Source organism: Calonectris borealis, chromosome 1 (assembly GCF_964195595.1).
Source record: "Calonectris borealis chromosome 1, bCalBor7.hap1.2, whole genome shotgun sequence".
In the NCBI taxonomy this organism is placed as follows: domain Eukaryota; kingdom Metazoa; phylum Chordata; class Aves; order Procellariiformes; family Procellariidae; genus Calonectris; species Calonectris borealis.
This window is the reverse complement of record NC_134312.1, coordinates 150,693,799-150,711,807: the sequence shown is the minus strand read 5'-3', so window position 1 is coordinate 150,711,807 and position 18,009 is coordinate 150,693,799. Positions and strand designations below refer to the sequence as shown.

At 39.2% G+C, this 18,009-nt stretch overlaps 1 protein-coding gene across 2 annotated transcripts in view; it reads right to left on the bottom strand.

The window, feature by feature from the left end:
• Positions 1-18,009, bottom strand: part of NCK2 (NCK adaptor protein 2) — an 87,598-nt gene that overhangs the window by 61,533 nt on the left and 8,056 nt on the right. The window contains exon 1 of one of the 2 annotated variants that reach the window (XM_075136176.1): positions 13,718-13,798. The exons of the other annotated variant lie outside the window; for it this stretch is intronic. The gene's annotated coding sequence lies outside the window, so the exon portion shown is untranslated. Of the gene's footprint in view, positions 1-13,717; positions 13,799-18,009 lie in introns of those variants that run through there. 2 annotated transcript variants of the gene reach the window in all.

Here is an 18,009-nt window from a genome sequence, read left to right as displayed (position 1 = left end):
CAGGGAATTCGAGAAATGCACAGAGCAGATCCTGACTGACGTCTTCAAGGAAAACACTGTCAGAAAGTTCTTGATAACTCTCAAACTGCAAAGTAGCAACTTGATATGCTACGCTGATAGAACAAGGCCTGGCCGGGGCACTCCCCACCTGCTGTAAAAGCTGTCATCGCCAACAGCTACAGCAATCACTCCTTGCACCTGAGCCTGTTTGCTGAGGATGTTTGGATTTTACCCTTCCTCCAGGTGCACAGCCACCAGGTATATAAGGATGCTGTAGGCATCACTGTCCAAGAAAAGTATCTTATTCTGAAGAGTATGCAAGCTCTGCCCTATTCAGTTCAGACAAACTGCATCTGAAGTACTGTCAGCATAAATGAGAGCCATTTCACTTTGAAGGGGTGGCAGAAAGAAGTCCAGGCATCTTGGCCCTCAGGTGAAGAAATCTATAATGACTTCAGCTGAGCAAGCAAGTTGACAAAATCTCTCTCAACCACCACCAGCAGAAAGAGTAGAAAGATTTATTGTTTATTCAAACTCGGTATTTCATTTACAATGTTGAAAAGCACAGGGCTGCAGAACTCACATAAACAGACATTGAACTGGAATCCATTGGTAAAATTGAGGGAGGGGAAAAAAACCAAAGACCACAACACAAAATCCCTTACTGAAACTGGAATATGGTCAAATAGTACTTGGTGTTAGAATTCAGAAATGCGCTGATGAAAATGATCTTCCTTGGGAGGAGCAAGACGTTTTTGTCCCAGTATATTTGTATATCAAAGGCTGGGAAAAACTGGCATTCCAGATCTAAAGTTTTTTCTGGGTCTCCTCTGATGACCCAACTGAAGAAAAACAACAAACTTCATGCGGTTCAAGTACAAAACTACCATAACTAGGGGTTCACAACTAAGAGCCAAAAGGTAAGTGGAAGACAAACACTTGGAACTTAGAAGTGGCTTTGATTCCTACCTGACTTGGTAGGTGGTACATGCTAGTCTGTGATGTGTGGTACTGTGACCGTCCTCTTTGGACATGGCAGAACGGCAGTCCCCAAAGTCCGTACCTTCAATGTGCAGGTCAAAACAAAATCACTAGGTACCTCAGATCCACGAAAAGGAACCAACGCCTGAGCTGCTAGGATCACTACTTCCCAAGAGCGGAGCCCCCCAAAACACCTGCTTTATCTTCCAAGTGAATCATCAGAAACTGTTGAAGCAGTTTTTGCCTGAACTGCCCCAGAAACTTTGCTTTAGGTTGACAACAAGAGAAACGTTAACACAGCTTTGGTTCCACTGCAGCATACAGCAGCCCTAGCCGCAGGCGCTGCTATTATTGCTGTTTGAAAGATAACTAGGTATTCCAAAATCTCATAATACCCAAATAAAATTTGGCAACAGCCTACCTTCTGAGGTTTTCAGCACTGATTTTCTCCCTTTCAGGTCTTGTACACATTTGATGGTGTCTTATTCTACCCATTTTAATCACGCCAATTCAGTGGCAGACTACAAATGAAAATGCAATAGAAACATTGCAAGCCCTGTAACAATAGTCAAAACAAAGATTTCCTACGGCAGCTGTCAAATTAATGACATCTCCAAAGCTATCTAAATACAGTATCTAGGCAGAAATCCAATTATGTCAATTCTGTCTGAGTACCCCAAAAGAGAGTCCTACTGGGGTTAGAAGTGGAAATAATTTTAAGCAGAGATTAGCTACATAAGCAGCTCCACACTTGAAACCAGAACAAGGGAACAAAAACCTAAAGGCATGACATTTATCTGGACGCAAGGGAGAGGGGAAAAAGAACTGTTAGACATCTGGCAAAAGGTCAAAGCCAATTACCTTGTCCAAATTTGCCCCCCAAGATAATAGCTTCCAGCTTCACTTCTTCGAAAAAAGATGTATTGACTCCAGTAATTAAAAAAATTTCTGCTTACCTCCACATCCTTCACTATCGCTTCAGTTTTTTCAAAACTTCTTTTTCCCAACAAAATTTTAACAGCAGTAGTAGAACATGCCGAATTCCCAGAAGCACGAACTAAATTTAGCTAAAACCTACATAAAAGAAAATAATATTCTCTCTCACTTAAATATTAGGCAGCAGTGACAAATGGTATTCAGGGCTTTTTATTCAAGAGTATGATTTCTTGCTGCTTTTGCTGCTCTCCTTAAACCATTGTAACCACTGATTTCCCTTTTGCCTCGGAAGTGTCTGTATTACTGTTTAATTATGTGGCAAATTCAGTTTGCTGAACCTTGCCACAGGATTCTGCTTATTTGTGGTTTTAAAACAGACAACGATCAAGATGGGGGGAAAAATAGCCTTTTAATTTAACAAAGAAAAAAATACAAGGATTTTTGATTTCTTTCTTTGCAGGCATATTAAAATAACTGCTTTTGAAACTTTTTTTAAATGAAACTATTCAAGAGACTGCTACAAAACTAAAGAAAAAACTGCACGTGCCAAATAACTGAAGCAATATATATTGGTTAGTAACTGCATTCTAACTAGAAACCTTTATCTCTATTACGAATAGATGAATAAACCTTTAAATAAATGTAAGTGAATGATGATGAAAAATAATAGGCACTGATTCAGACAAAGCTTCTAACCCTGATCTGTCTGTATACTGGAGAGAACGCTTTCAAAGGTAAGGATGTAACTCACTGTACATATATTGCGAGTGCTTCTGCTATCAACACGGTATCAAATTCAGGAGAGAATAAAGCATTCATTATGAATGGGCCTATATTTAGGATTGCACATGCCAGGCTGTGCTTCTTACACCAAGACACACACAGTTAGAGGTAGGGTTTTTTTATTGCTCTTGGGTTGTTTTTTTTTTTTTCCTGAGCACAGTCATTAGGGATATTCAGAAAAGTCTAAAAATAAGAAGCCTTTTTGGTCAAGAATTGGTAAGTTCTAGAGTGTACAGCTAATTCAAGAAGAAATCCAAAGAAATAGGTAATATACAAAATCCAGGGTTGCACTCCAGAACTCGAGATAGCCTTAATTCAAAGCAGTGCCAATGAAGACCACCTACCATCTTCACCTGCTCAGGGCATTTAATCTCAAAATCATTTTTAGAGGCATGCACAGAGATCCCTTTGCAAGCCATCAATTTTGGATATTACCAGTTTGGACCAAATTCAAATCAGTAACCCACCACACTTTCTGCTGTTAAAGCGTAACTTAGAATATTAGACACAATAATTTTTACTAAACTTGTTAGTAATATACTTTACTGTGAGTATTTTCTTACAATGAAAAAATACAGAGTTTATTTAAAATAGCTTCCAATTGAACCATGCAGTCAATGAGGCTGTCAGAAACGTTTTGGCAAAGCCTAGAACAAAATTCTTCAGCTTTAATGTTTTTTTTTTTTTAACTTTAAGAATATGTACAAGGAATCCATTTGTTGCCAGTTCTTTATTACAAGAGATTTCATTTTTGCATTTGCTCTCTAGAACACACCGAGCACAGCACCATGAATCCTCCTTTGTGTCACACAGGCACTGCAAATCCAATTACTACTCTATTAGGTCTCATTTAAATCCCATACGGTATGACAATAAACTGAACGAAATGAGCATCAGCACGTTTTTCAACCATCTTTACAGTATGACATAGATGGCAATCACAGCTTAATAAAATTTCATTTACAAGGAAGGTAGCTCTGAATTTTCTCTTTCTCTGCCAGGCGTTTCAGGGACACTTGGGAAACGCCACTTCTTCCCACCCTCCCTTGAAGAAGCCAGTTGGCCATCGCTATTTCATGCTTCTCAAATGCCTGAGCCTTCTGCTTGTGGCACAGAAGTTTGTCCTGGTGCTCAACGCTTAAAACACATGAACACATGCAAATCCTACCAACCACCACCGAGTGAATTCAACATTTACTCCAAAGGTGTCACAGTTTCTTTTTTTTTTTTTTTTTTTTAAAGATTTCCTGGGTAAGAAACCCTTTGATGCAGGGTAACATCAAGTTGGGAAGCAGGGAGGGGAGAGCAAAACAAAACCCCATCAATCTGAAGGGTACTGAAAAGATAATGGCATTTTTCAGTAAGCTCTTATCCTATCTGTATATAAAAAACTATCATTGCTAAATACTGCAAAGTAAATTTGCACAACTTTCAGAAGCCCTGAATACTTTACCACTTCAACGGAGTTAACTTATGGATCCATGTGCCCCCTACCTTTGTTACAGTATTTCCCAAGCTTGTCTCACTACCCAGTGACTACTGTTTATAGGTTTTCAGGTCTGACCTTTCTTTTGGGAATGCAAAAAACCCAAAGAAAACAAACAAAAAATCCCTCATTGGTAGTAAGCAGTCACCACAGTCAAAGCTCTTTCTGAGGGATGCGTAAGAGCCTTGTTGAATAGCTGTTTCTTAATAGCTGACCTGACTAAGTCATCTTCCTCATGCAGGCTAGAAATCAAAATGTCATGCTGACATTTAAAGACATGATCTGTTGTTAAAGCACAAAAGCCAGGAAAACATATGCTGTCCACTTTCAAACATATTCCCCAGACACTTTGGGGCTAGGACAGAAAGGTTCAGAGTTTCTAAATATTTCAGTGATCCCATTAAACAATTTTAGTTATAGTTTTATTAAATTCTGTCCTTTACATGCCTACCACCAATAGTCAGTAAAACCATGAGAAATAAGTAAATTCCAGGTTGAGGGAGAGAGGATGCTGATGGGAGGAAGGGAGGGTAATTAAGTAATTTCAAGGTTTATCCTCCAATTCTGCAATTTCAATGGGAACATTTGGGCCAGAGCTTTCTCTGTGCGGAAGAGATTATAAAGACAGTAACATTATTGATTTTATTTCCCTTTTGCTAGAAAAGGAAACAAAAGGCAGAGGCATTTTTCCATGCATATTACTCAGTCACATGGCCTTTTCTAGTGTATTTCCACAGGTTTTTTTCTGCATGCTCTTGAAAATGCTTTCCCCACTGCTTTGCCTACCTTTTGCTCCAATTTAAGTCCTTCCCATTTATCTTCATCTTGTATCTAAAACTATGGGCAGGCCACATTAGGGAACAATAAAAGCCAAAGACCACAGACCCTGAATTAACTCCGCCTGCAACTTTGAGCAATATAACAGACCTTAGGGAACATAAGCTTCCCTTACAAAAATATGAAGATGCCAGCTTCATGATCCAAATGTCTTTACCTGAAAATGAAGCTAAGAGTATCATCTCTTAGTTTTTAAAGTTAATAAAGAGCTGAAAACACTAAATTGCACTTGTATACTTAAATAATTCTGAAAATTCTGGTTTACTTTCAAGGAGGCGGAATGATTTCCTCTCCCTTCTACAGGATTTTAATTATATTTGCTTTCATTGTATTTTACCATTCCTTTCAGTAAGCTATGATGGCAAATACAGATCCTACAACAAGAACTTACACCCCTCGAGCTGCAAAAGAGCACAGACATCCCACATGCTTCAGAACACAGTCTATTGCCATGAAACCTAAGAGTAACAGTCTCAGAAACCCACTGTCGATTGCTAAAGCATACACACAATTTTTCTTCAAAAAATCAGTCATAGCAACCTTCCATTTAAATCAGCGATATCACAAATGCCATGAGTGCTTTCTTCTTGACAAATATAAAGTAACAGTTCCCAGTAAAAATCAAGAATTTTCAAAACTAGAGCCTAAATACAGACTACGAACATATCAAGGGCTTAAATTATAGCTACTGTATTTTTAGAAACACTAGGTACCATAAGAAAGCAGTGCAACAAGCTTCAAGTTCTTAGCACATTTGACATATGGTAACAAAAAATTATGTTTAAAAAAAAAAAAAAAAATCAGTCCAGGAACAGACACCCTGTGCGAACAGGATTCAAAATTCTGGTGATGGTCCAACAGTCAGAAATAAACACACCACAGTGAAGCAACACCAAGGACAAAAAGCATGATGCATCATCTAGTACTGGTTCTGCCCCCCTTTAATGGGTACACCATTAATTCCTTCCTTTGCCAAGAAATGATTCTCACCTTACATTTTACTAACTTGTAGTAACTTTACCTGTGCAAACTTACTTGTTCAACTAGAACTACCTTACCCTTCCTGCTAATAACGGGCATTAATGATCTCAAGAAGGGTCAATCAATATTCAGCATTTCAAAATATACATGGAACAAAGCAACTCAGGCTTACTTATTTTTACTACAGACAGATTACTATCTCACTTTGTGAGACGCAAAGGAAACAGAGGACAGGAAAAAAAGCAACACCTCCAGAGCGCATACCCACCAAAATTCCCTAGCATGAGTTTCTATGCCTATTACTGATCAGTAATGAAGTTTTGAAGAAGATAGTGCTGCACTTATAAACTGTAAAGCTAAATGTTACACACTTTGCATAACTTATGTTTCAGAAGCCAGTTTTAGCTTTGCCACGTAAAAAAGCTGGCTGGCTTCACCACAGAAACATGACTCCTCTTTTCTGCAGAGTACAACTTGATGGGAGCTTCAAATGAGCACATTGGGTCTGAGAACCAAACTCAAAGCTGTCACAGACTGAAAACGCCTGCTCTTTGAACACAGCTTCAGATTCTTGAAGGAGCGATCACCTCCGAGGAGGGCAGTATTGTTTCTTCTTCCAGCCTTTTAATATACCCACAGGCAAAAACTTCTCTTTCCTATCAATGCTCTCCCCAGAGCTGAGAGGCAGGAGGACTGCCTGGACCTGCTACTTGAAGAAGAGTTATGCTGGCAAGCAGAACAGTAGGTAATCCGACATAAACATCAGCTTTAAAAAGCGCTTGGCACATGTTACTCAGTCAAATTTATGATGTCAAATTAAAGAATGAGCCATCAGACTAATACATACAGGTCCGCAAGCTCTGAAAGCATCTTGTGTACCTATACAAAAGCTTTACTGAAAAATGGAATGAGACTATGGGGTCCTCAAAAATCAACCACAGAACTTCTGTAATTCTCAGCAGGGCAGGATTTCCCCCACAACTCGAAAGACTGACTCAGGCTAATTACCACCAAATGTTACGAAACAATTCTTCACTAAAAAAAAACCAATCCAAAACAAAACAAAACAAAACCCCCACACATCTATAGTTTCAAAGAAAACTTGCAGAACTAAAAGTATGTGTAAATTGATGGCCTGCTTCAGGTCTACAGAGCTTCTCCAAACAGTACCAACATGTAAACGACAGTACAAGTCTACCGGGCATATATCCTGGTTGCTAGACCATCTTCATTACTGCCATTACCTGCAATATCTAGATTAAAGCTTGGATGGGCATGCAATCACAACTTAATTTTATTGCAGAGAGGTCTGCCAAATCGCTCCTCACTGGTGTCTTCGAAAGGAGAGCTTGCATAGCAGATGTAGTCTTTTAGTAAGCGTCTGGTAAAGACTCCACGCCTTGCGTACAATACAGAGTGGGAAGCTGGTGTGACAACTCACATGAGAAGGTCGAGCAGTGCAAAAGCGGAGGAAGAAACAGGACAAGAGCAGCCAAAACATAAGAGGAACAACACTGAAAGACATGCAGAAAGATTTTATGCAATTAGCAATTCCCTGCACAGACAGGGAAGGAAAAATACACACAGAAGAGCTATGCAGAGTTTAGTTTTCTTAATTAAGCTGATGACAAACAACCATTAATTATAACAGATTTTTTTGAAGTATTCAGAACAATTTGACAGAAAAGGGTTGGCTGGTAATAGCCCAGGTGCAGACATCCTTTTTGATACACTAAAATTTCAGAGATAATAAATTTAAGGAAATTTATAAACAACAAAGGAAACGCAGACCATCTACGCTGAGTATTACACCAAAAGATCTCAGGTTTTAGTTAAGGTTTTGTATTTAGAATCATAGAATAGTTTGGATTGGAAGGGACCTCTAAAGGGCATTAGTCCAACTCCCCTGCAGTGGGCAGGGACATCTTCAACTAGATCAGGTTGCTCAGAGCCCTGTCCAGCCTGACCTTGAATGTTTCCAGGGATGGGGCATCTACCACCTCTCAGGGCAGCCTGTTCCAGTGTTTCACCACCCTCACTGTAAAAAATTCCTTCCTTATATCATCTAGTCTAAATCTACCCTCTTTTAGTTTAAAACCATTCCCCCTTGTCCTATCAGTACAGGTCCTGCTAAAAAGTCTGTCCCCATCTTTCTTATAAGCCCCCTTTAGGTACTAAAAGACCACAATAAGGTCTCCCCGGAGCCTTCTCTTCTCCAGGCTGAACAACCTGATCATCCATCTTAAACTCTAATCCTGAAAGATAAAATAAAATACTAATGAATTCGAGCCAGTCTTTCAGAAGGGGAAGAATTGCAGAGATTTTTGTTGTTAATTCTGATCCAAGTCAAAGACACAAGATGAAAACTTTCAGCATACAGGGATTCTTCAAATGTCTGACTACGTGTTCATTTTGTGATTTTTCGAAGTTTCTTTAAAGATGTGAATACACACAGCACTTCTAGAAAAAGTGGGAGAAAAGTTTTCAAATGAAGATATGAAGAGAGAGGCCTAACTAATGAATCCACAATGTACTAATACTCCTCTTAAACCATTTCAAAACCAGTTTCTATATGGACGGAAATTTGAGAAGTGTATTACCATTCTGACACAGCGCACTATGCTTAAAAATTGTTTTGTATGTAAAACAGGTAAAGCTAAAAACTCTAAAATGTCTTTTATTTTATTCCTACCAAAACAACAGAAGTTGCATTTCAGAAATGCCAAAGTCTTGATCACAAATAAATATTACTTTGAGTACACGCTTAATGCTTCATATGGTGTTACAGAATTTCAACAGCAAAGAACAATGTCTTATTATTGTTGGGGTTTTTTATTTATACTGCAGAAGTCTTTAAGTGGAGTACAGATATGAAACTGAGATTCTGTATTAAAAAAAAAGTTTGCTTAAATTATAAAAAAAATCCTTTGTCTCAGAAAGGGGAAGATCATTTGAAGATAGATTTCACAAAAAAAAAAAAAAAGCCCATTGGGAGAGAAAGAAAGGATATAATTTTCCCCTCCTAGAAACCTCCCTGAATTTTCAGACACTTACCCGTTGCCCCCCACAAAAGGACATGCTCTCAGCATCAGGAAGCCCCCACCCTGTGTCCGTTCACACCCCTGGCCACGACCTCTAACCAGGGAGAGCTGCCCCGTGGCCCGGAGCAGGCAGGCGCATGCCCAGATCCCCGGAGCAGCTCCTGGCCCTCCTGCCCGCCGCCAGCAAGAACCGCAGGTTCCTGCTTCTTGACACTCACCAGAAGATCCATCCTCGTCAAACTGATTTATTAATTAACATAGGCCTAATGAATCGGTATTTTCCAGGAGGAAGGAAAACATTTTTCCACCAGAAGGTTGTGTGACTAAGAACGTCAGAATTGTCGGTAATTATAAACATATGTAAAACTGCTGCTTTACATCACTGAATACCATCCCTTTGCTGTCACATTTTTATTGCAACAGGAGCACACAACACACGCTTTCATTCAAGGTCAGAAACGGCAATTAACTGGCACACAGCAAGTTGAACTGAACCATGGAGATGATCTAACATGGAGGAAACTCACAATCTTATCAAAAGCCTTGGGGTTTCATTCAAATCAAAGAGCATAAGGGCTGCGGGTTGGAAGCGGTTATGAACAATTACTGTATCAAGGTACAACACTTTTTAAAAGAAAAATTTGGGGGAAGGATTTAGCAGAGCAACATGATTTCCCCTGTGAACCCTCTCTTATTGCTACAGGAAGACAGAATTAATTTTAACAAATTCTACCAGCTAAGCAACTACTGTGGCAAAATATTAATCATTCAAATCATCTATCTCACAAGTAAGTTCCCCCCCTCCCCTTCCTATATAAAGACAATTTCAAAATTCATTGTCTTTGATTCTGAAGAAAATTCACAGATTTTGTGTAAGTTTACATGAACACAACTAATCTTAATAAGGAACTACCTTATTAGTCTGCCCTTCGCAAGCAGGCATTTTTTCTAACCAAAACCTGACACAAATTCCCCAAACATCTTTTCTGCATTTAAAAAGTTTTCATAGAGTCTCCAGGATTAAAAATAACCCTGCTACAAATATCTCCAATAATGCTTCCTCAGCTTTTACTAACCAACAAAAGCTTAAGGAATCTACTCATGAAGTACAATCAATACAGAACCTTTTAAGGAGACACAGTATATATAAAAATAACAGTTCAACAATACATAAGAATTAAATTCAGGCATTAAAGCCTTAAAGAGAGGTTTAGGCACCAAAAGTGTTGGAAATGAAGGATTGAAAATGGTAACAGAGTTGCCAGTAGCAAAAGGGTGCTCAGTATTTCTTAGCATCTCCCAGAATAAACACAGCGGCACGTAAACTGACAGTCCTGCTGAAATTAGTGTGTATTTTGAAACATAAATTACGTCTACCCCTTGCTGCATTAGGACAGCAGTTCAGAAATAAGCATGCAATCCCTCCAGCAGAATTTACTTCAAAGCCTCCCCCCTCCTCTGCCTTCAGAGCTCAGCAATAGATAAAATTGAGAATGTGGTTTTCATTCATTTCTTCCAGGCACTCTAAAATTCACACATGCACCTCGGAGTGGCTTGAAATCTGGCATGCCATATGGCAGTGCATTTGTCATTTCCAGAAATATGTTGAATATGGGTTCCAGAGATATAAAGCCCCAATAAAAAAAAAAAAAACAACACCTCCTGAAGCCAACAGATTCTGCTCAAACGCCACCAACTTTATACTACATGCAACTCGAGAGCCTGGGCTTTTGATCAGGCTTCAAAGAACCTCTTCATTTGCCCCAGAAAATAAATCTGATGCCTTAGCTTATGGAGACTTATTTCCCTACTGTTTTGCAACTCTGTAAAGTTATTTACACTTGCCTTAAGTGAGACTGAAGTAGAAATAATACAGCAACATCAATACTAGAATTATACAAACATGTTGCACTTGTAGCACGAAGTAAATGATTTACAAGCTGCAAAACAGTGAAGAATCAGAATCAAGAGTTTTATGGCTATTTCAGTGTGAACCAACTGAAGAAGAAATAATTACTTCTTCCCATTCCTGTATACAAAGTTTAATGGCGCACATTATGAAGTAACATTCAAAAAAATAACAGAACAATTAGCAAACAGATTTTTTTTTAAACCTGAAAAAGAAATAAAGCTCTTCTGCTGACTGAAATAATCACACAGACTTCAAACTCAGCAAACTGGAGTGACATTTCAAAAAAAATTGGTGGAGCTGAGCTAAACATCTTGCTGTTGCCAAAATGAGCAAGTCCAAGGTAGAAAGCAATTAGTTCATCCTTCTACTACAATTTCTACTTTCCACTATTTGCAATTTGTGACGAAACGATCCTTTTTCTTTTTCTAAGAAAGAAAATGCAGATTAGCAAGCAGCAATCAAATGACATTACATGACTGGAATAATTTTCCTCCTTGCTTTTTCTTTCAAGGCTGGAATCACAGATCATGGTATTTTCCGACACAGATACAGAGAAACGGAGAATCATTCACCTTTTTGTTGGCACGTTCAGTTTTACCTTCCTCTCTTTTCTCCTCATGTTGCCTCTTGAAACTAAGTTATCTTAGCACACATCTTTTTACCCCAAGGATGAAAATTAACAGTGAGTAATAACTCTGTTGACAAGAACTGCTTTGGGGGTGGTACTTTGTTTTGAAACACACACAGAAATCAAGAAAAAAAATCTTACTCCAGAGAGGTGGATCCTAGAGTCTCTGAAGAACTTCCCGTGTGCATATTCCATAGCAAAATTTGTTGTGGAGACAGTGTATGTATAATGTTTATCCAGAATGGGGAGGTGACTGGGAAGACGGCAAGGAAGTACAGGTGATTCTGTAATCAGAGTCTAATCCAGACCTACTGAAAGGTTTCTATGTATAAGGAAGAAAATCAAGCACATTTCCATCCTAACTGGGAGAGAATATTTGCAAGCACCTGAAACAACTTACGGCAGCATCAATTGGGGTATTTAACATAGCACAGACATTGTTCCACTATACTAATCAATCATGTCCATCCAAGACCAGGATCCATTCAGCTACTCCAGCTGATGAGTGTTTCGGCCATCCAGAGACAAGACTACCACATATCTGCCACTCACATCTCCTAATGATGACAGCGCAGCTGCTCGCTGCTGCCAGTGGCAGTGGGCTTTGAGAAAGCCAGGGCTTTTTCCCCAGGCCTAACACACACAGAGCTGCCAGCCGCTGGTGTTGCCATCTAGGGAAGCTCTTCCTAGAAAAGCAAGAAAAATGCGTGGGCTGAGCTGGAAAGACAATGTAGAAACTAAAGCAAGCAGAAGAGTCCTCTGTAATACAAGAGGTGAAGAAAATCCCCATGTCTGCTAAGATTTAGGTTGATGAACAGATCTCTCCCTCCGCAGCCAATAACTGGGCTTTTGAGGTATACTGAGCTTGCAGCTGGGATTGAAAAGCTGCTTTCACGTGCTACAGCAAAATTTTACTGGGCCCAGCAGACAAATAAAGCATGCTAAATTTCCTGAACATTTTAATATTCATTGCAAGGCAGAATAAAAACAAACAAAAGCCCTAGAAAATCTGCACTTTACAGAACTTTCTACATGTTTTGCAGGTTGCATGGAAACCACCTGCTGATGCTGCCAGAACAATTCAAGAAGAACCCAAGTCCGTGTTTGACAGGTCCAGGTCTGCTGCAAAGAAAGGAAAATCCCACATGGGAAGCCTAAATGAGAGAATGACTTCAGCATGACATATAGAGGTGCTCCTGGATAATACCAAAGAGATTTCTTATTTAATTATTCTTACAATAAAATATATCGGCCATCAGTTTGAAATTCAACTTTTACCATATTCTTAATCGTAGGTCTAGAAAAACAGAAAAGCAGTCAGCCATTGAAGTTGCACACACTCTACCATCCTCCCACAACTATTACTACACTGGCAACAAACTATCCTAGACCGACAAAAGTATCTAGAATAGCAGTTCTCACATCGTCACAACTAAAACGCTGAAGAGACAGCATCTCAACTGTGCATACACTTCTTCTAATCACAGTTTTCTTCTTCATATATGTGCTTTTCTTGACTAAGTCCCAAATCTAAGACTGGGAAAAGTTAATTAAACATAGTCATAAGTGGCTTGAGTATCATAACTCAGTTGATTAAATATTTGGAAGAGTTCACCTGGTGGCTTTGAACTGGAGCAGAGGACCAAGCCAGAGCTCTGCAGGTGGTAATATACTCCTTGGGGATCTATCAATAAAATGGATTGTTAAATCCTTTAGCTGAAGCAAAGCCAAAAGATTCAAAATGGGAAATGAAGCTATAAACAGTAAGAACGTAAAAGTTTACTTCCTGTACCCAAGGTTAGCAAACTATTACAACATCAAGGCACGTGCCAGTAAAGCTATTTTCCTTTCTTACTTACAGATTTAGCCTTTAAGGTGTTCTATGCCCTTTTTCAAGCTCTTGCTGCATATTTTAATTTTATACTTAAAGACCTTCCTGCATTCCGAAACAATTCTCATTATTTTGCTTTGATGCTTTTTTTTCCTTGGATGTTTTCCAGATGAAGCTCTAAATTGAAGTTTAGCAGAAAAACGATCAGAGCACTACATTTCAATAACAGAAGCACTGAAAATGTGGCCTTCAGTGTATTAAACTCATTGCTGGAAGCTACATATGAAAATATATTACCCACCTCAGAAAACTCTCCGTTGTTATAATTTGGTCATTTCACACACCAGTGATCAATCTCAGCTGAGCACATTCTGTAAGTCCACACATAATGATAAAAAATTAGACATACCAGAGAAAAATTAAAGCCCTTCCTTTGTGAACAAGTTTATTCACCTAGTGATTTTATATAAAAGTCACTTTTCTACTCCTTCTTGGTATGAAACTAAACAAGCTGAAGATATATAAACTGTTGGTTACAAGGGTCAATGACTCAGCAACCTGCATTATGTCCACTTTGCAGTGAAAGCTGGTAGGCACAAAAAATCGACTTTAAAAAACAATCTTAGAAGTATGTCCAAATGAAACTTTTTTTAAAAAAAAAGCTATATACACATTTAATGCTACTAACTGCAAATCATGCATCCCTTGTCCAACTCTCCCTAAACTCAGGATTTCTATTCTCCAACTCACTTTCCTTTACCTACCCTTAGAAATTTAAAAGTTTCAGATTGGTATTGCATATAAAAGCCTCAGAATCAGCAATTGTCACGAAGTATATTACAGCACATCTACAAGTCGAAAACCCCAGGCTACATTTCAGTACGGAAGAACAGAGATTTTTCGTAACAGCAACATTCTGGAGAAATATTACTAAAATGAGAATATCCAACTATTGGAAAACAGAAAAATCTAAGTAAGATTGCTTCTGCCATTCCCCCAACTCCCTGTCGCACCGAGATCCAGCGCTGGACCTCATCACGCATTTCTCACTACAGCAGCTCTCCCTCTCCCACGATAAAGAGTGGACAAGCAGGAGGAGGATGCTGCATAGAGAAGGAAAGTACGGTGTTATTTTTATACAATTCTTTTTAGTCCAAAGCCAATTCACACTGGTAAATCCTACCCCAATTTGGACCACAGTGATATTCATAAATTCAGTTCAGATTTAACAAAACATTCTCAAATAGCAGGTTGCAGGCATATACAGATGTAGGTAGGAAATGAAAACACAACATTCAACAGAATAACCTGTAAGGCACCGTGTACTTACTCCCAGCCTGAGCAGACAAAGCAAGCAGACAACCTCATTTCTGCAACTGGTGTGCAACTATATGCTTCGAATAGCGAGCCAACAAAATAAGAACAAAAATATCTTCAACCAAATCCTATTCACAGCTGTTAATTTAATGGAAAGACTCTTTCGGCATGAAGAATACACGAGGAATAGCCTCCACAGCAACTTTTTTAACAGCAGACAGTTAGACAAGGGGCTTCATAACACAGCAGCTGGATGCCATTCAGCTACCTGACAGCCTCTAAAGTTGCTTGGAAAAAGTGAATTAATCAGAAGATGTGTATTTCTAAGGCAATGACCAGTGCCCACCCTGGTATTGCAAAGGGAGCAAAAGGGAGGTGGGGGGAAGAAGGCGGATTCGGATGCTTCGAAAGAGGAATTAGAGCAAGGGGCTGCGTGATTCAAGACAACGTATGACAATCACTCTCATACAGCAGCTGCAGGAACACACAGACTTCTCCACAGGATGGTTACACACCACGGCATTCATTTTAGCCTTCCGTAAATTTACAATATTTTAAGACAATTGCACTGAAAATGATACAAAAACAACGTAAAACATTCACGACTTTTCTCAATGTGAAAATGTTTTGTTTTATTTAGTGAAAGACTTTTATTGACTGAAACACGTGGGAGCCCACCCCAATACCCTAATGCAATGACAGAACATATTCATGGAAGAAGAAAGTTTAAAACAATTATACAGAAACATTGTACACGAGGGTTCAAAAGTATGGATAATCTGTCCTAATTTCAGAAGCCTCATCAACTGTATTTTTGAACATCACTTTTAACTGCAATGTTTCAGTCAAATCTTGCTCATTTTATTCCCAAATGAGTGTAACCATGCTAGACAGGATACGTGTTTTTTTTTATTTTTAGTTTTATCTAATTTTTTTTTTTAATTGCTGAAACATTGCTGCCATATGAATGGATTACAGACAACCCAAAAACATATCCACTCACAATCAAGGCTATTCCCAATCCTAACTATGTACAAAACACTGCAAAATGGAAAAGGGGGAGGGGAAAAGACTAAGAAAGGCACAAAGCAGAGGTGATCACCGTCCATTTAGATAACACAACAACGTGTTGGCATGTGCCAACTAAATTAAAGTTTTTCTAGAATGAAGATCAAATATTTACAAACTTTGTAAAATAAAATGGTATTTCCCTAAGAAAATCTGAAGATGCATCTACACAACCACCGAAACCATGAATTATATTGATACCAGGTGCAAGTATTCTTATTGGGTTTGGGGTTTTGATTGTTGTTGCGTTTTTGGGGGTTGGGCTCGTCAGGGTTTTCTTGCATCTAGTAGGCACCACAGTTTTAGAAGGACGGTGTCAGCAATTTAAACAACCCATTGAAATCCAGCTGCTTAACATCAGGCGTGGTGTCTTGCAAGCTGGGCACATCCCTTACGTTCAAAAACCCGGTCCCAGGAAAACGGTGCAGAAGCAAGAGCCGAGGCTGCTGCCCGGCAGGCAGGCGGCAGGCAGGGCCGAGCAGCGGGGTGGCAGAGGGAGGTCACGGCTCTCGGCTGCCAGCGCTGCCCAGGCAGACACAGCGCGGGCTCACCTGCAGGCAGGACCGTGCTGCCTGAGGGCTGGGGCTTAAAAGGCAACACCTGATTTTTTTTCCCCCCACCCGGCTGGGATGAGAGCCAACAGGTGGACACGATTGAAGCTGTCTGACACTGCATTTCGTTTTCTTGGGTTTTGAGCTGCTCACAGTTTACGAGCCCTGCCTTGCACTTCTACCAACACCTCCCCACGTGGCTGCGGAGCACGGGAGACCTGGGGGACATGCAGCCTTTCCCTCATTGCTCATCCTTACCAGCTCCTTTGCCAAACACATTCGGTTCGTGCATTGAAAAACAATTTCTAAACTGCCAAATGCACCTGGAATTAGCAATGCCAAGCTGTTCTCTACACAATCAACAAGAAAAAGGCTTTACGATCACAAGTTAGTTGATGATTATCTTGCTGATCTAGGGTCTGTACATATATAGACCCCTCCTAAGTTTTTCTGCAACTAAAGTGACTTGATAATACAGCAACAGGTGCTCTACCTCAACCAGCAGAAAAATTATCTTCTCTCTAGCGTAACTCCACCTTGACTCACCTGCATTCATGATTTGCTGACATCAGACTCAGGATTGCTAGCTTTGAAGAATGAAACATTTAAAATTTTACTATCTGCTTAGCAAGCACAGTATAATCTACTGAATACCAAGCTGCTTCTAATGCTATGTACACTTAGTAATGGTATGTATGCCGTTGCTGCAGAAGAGTAAGGGAATGGCCATTAATTCCGATTGTAGTTATGTATGGTATCTTCTTTTAACCACGAGCATGTCACTTATATTATCTCAAAGGAATCCAAATGACCAACTACTTAACCACTAAAATTATCCATCCGGAAAGAGAAGAAAAAAGTCAAAGAACAGAACAGATAAATCATAAGGACAAGTTAAAAAGACTTTTATCATAGAAGATTGAAACTAAGTCTAGTTGCACCATTAAACAATGTATCATAGTTAAATCACGGGGGGGAAGAGTTTTAAAAATTGTTTATTTCAATGATCTGCATTAATATACTTATCTTCAAACCTCGATTCCTCCAAAACAGACATTATAACCCTCAATACATTTAAGGGCTTTTCTTGCATCGCATTTTAATTTTTCCTTTTTTCTGCTTTCATACAGTCTGGGTTTCTGTTTTAAATTCTAGGTTTCCGTATTTTAAAATTAAACACCAGACTAAATCATTTCTTGTTTTCCCCATGAGGAACTAACTTCCTTTTTTTCACCAACTTAAGGAGGCATTATATCAAGCACTGCCTGATCCACTGTTTTTTAACATCTCAGTATTATCATTCATTAAACAATGCTAAACTATTGCAGTCCCACTGACTTTATGGGACTGCCGATAGAGTAATATAATACACAATATATAGGTGTAAAGTCTGTCTGTAAAAATAAGCTGGCTATGTGACACTGCAGGCAGAAGTTCAACATGCAATTTAACATACATGTCAAGACAAGTTAAAGAATGCATAACTAAAAGAGTTGACCTGCAATGTAATTGTGGTTCTTGTCTTGAAAAGGACATACTTATGGCTCAACTTCGTGTTTTGTAAATAAGAGACATTCATTCCAATAGGATCACTAAAGGTATTAAGCACTTGCTTGCATTTTCACAGGGCCACAGCAGGAAAAGTTGGGATATAATA